This window comes from Haplochromis burtoni, unplaced genomic scaffold (genome assembly GCF_018398535.1).
Source record: "Haplochromis burtoni strain Fernald_Lab_line unplaced genomic scaffold, NCSU_Asbu1 Contig_493, whole genome shotgun sequence".
Classification (NCBI taxonomy): Eukaryota; Metazoa; Chordata; class Actinopteri; order Cichliformes; family Cichlidae; genus Haplochromis; species Haplochromis burtoni.
The window spans coordinates 342,821-344,616 of NW_024582854.1; the positions used below are offsets into that span (position 1 = coordinate 342,821).

Consider the following 1,796-nt stretch of genomic DNA (forward strand, 5'->3'; position numbering starts at 1 on the left):
ACACACACACACACACACACACACACACACACACACACACACACACACACACACACACACACATCACGCTGTTTTGTCACTTTGTCACCCATTAACAAAAAAAGCACGGCTCACACCTCGTCAACGCATACTGAGGTCTATATGTGCTCCGCACGCGCATACGCCCACGCGCACACAAGCCCTACACATTCACACGGACGAGATTACAACAGGTGCAGTCGCCTGCGCGTCTCCACGGCGATCAGAAGGACCGACGCATGGGCTCTAGGTCGCGGTAATCACCTTTATCACCTTTAACACGCCGCCCCGGAGGCAGCACGCTAATTGGCCGTGAGGGTATAGCCTACCTGCCCGTGAAACGACTTTTCCTCCGGTGTGCGAGTCACCCCGTTCTGTTAGAGCACCGTTGGCGGAGACGCTGAAGGTGTTTGTGTGAATTGCCAAGATGTGTTTATTCTGTTTGCATCCGTCCTGTGCTCTTGAGGAGTCCGTCCGACAGTCAAAGATGGACTCATTCAGTCTCTGTGTTGGACCTGCCTGGGGAATTCACCAGCGTGTCATGTGTTCCACACTTTTTAGATAGTTATTTTAAAAAAATCAACTGGTTAGATGGGGAGGACTCTGGTGGTGGTGATGGTGTGAAATGTTGTCCGTTTTGGCTGAAACACAGACCTACATGAATGGCCTTATGTCCGCTTTCTACATCTCACTTCTCATCGCCATGTCTCGAGAATTTGGGGTCGTTTTGGGATGAAGCAGTTGGTAGGTAGAGTGCCAAATCTGCGTCCTATCAGCTCGCCCAGACGAACGCCACCCAGCCGCCCACGGGTCTGGGTCTAAGAACCGGTGCTGCTGTTGCAGCTGCTTCTCTCAGTCGCCTGTTATAAAAGAAATTTTAAAAAGAAAGAAATGAAGAAAAAACACGATCTAATTCAGTCTTCCTTGTCGAATTCAAACCACAGCGTGGATGATGCACGGCGAAAGCTTTGAGCGCAGATCTGTCAAGCAGCAAAGGGACGGGAAGGGATCTCCCGACGCTCCTGGTGCATCTATCACGGCTACTCCTGCTGACAGATTTAACCCATTTGTCAGTCCAGTCCGGTAAGGGAGGGGGCACATAAGGGGGGCGACGGCAGCAGGCTGTGTATAGGTGAGCGGGAAGATATGCGACGCCGTCCTCAGTGGGAGTTGCCCTTCTATCAGGTGTGTGTGTGAGAGAGAGAGGCTGTGAGGTCCGAGCAATTAAGGGTTCAACGAATCACTGAAACAAAGCCCCGGGGAAGTGTGTTTGTGTTTTTTCATTTAGCCATTCTTCACAGCTATAAGAGTCATTGATGACCAATTATGGTGTTTAGGAAGTGACATCAGCCGCAGTACTTAAATGATGCAGTGTGTCTACCCCCCACTCCATCCCTCACTCCCACCACCCTTCCCAGGTCTTCATCTTTTTCATCTTCTTGCAAGATTCAAGGCACCTTCCTCCACCCAAGCCTTTTTCTTTCTTTTCCTTTTATTTTTAAACCACTGTTATTAGACCTTCCTTTCGTTCTTATCAGGCTGTCTGTGTTTCCAGCCTCTGATGAAAATACCCCCATTTTACACTCCGTATACTAATTATATAATAGACCATGTGAAGCCTCAGCTTCCCCCCATCAGTGGGACCGCAGCAGCTCGATTGCAGTCTTTAGCCTTGAGGTTGAACTGTGTCTACCGCGCTGCTCCGCCGTAATATTTAAAAGTAGTTGGAGCAGCCCTTTTCAACACCCGGCGCACTCTCCTCGCGCTGGTCGCAAAGG

The 1,796-nt window shown here is 50.1% G+C and overlaps 1 protein-coding gene across 1 annotated transcript in view; it reads right to left on the minus strand.

Annotated features, from left to right (window-relative positions):
* The window catches only part of caln2 (calneuron 2), a 35,116-nt gene extending 33,694 nt beyond the window's left edge, over nucleotides 1-1,422 (minus strand). Inside the window, exon 1 of the mRNA XM_005946785.3 lies at nucleotides 348-1,422. The gene's annotated coding sequence lies outside the window, so the exon portion shown is untranslated. The remainder of the gene's footprint in view (nucleotides 1-347) is intronic.
* Nucleotides 1,423-1,796: the final 374 nt, after the last annotated feature.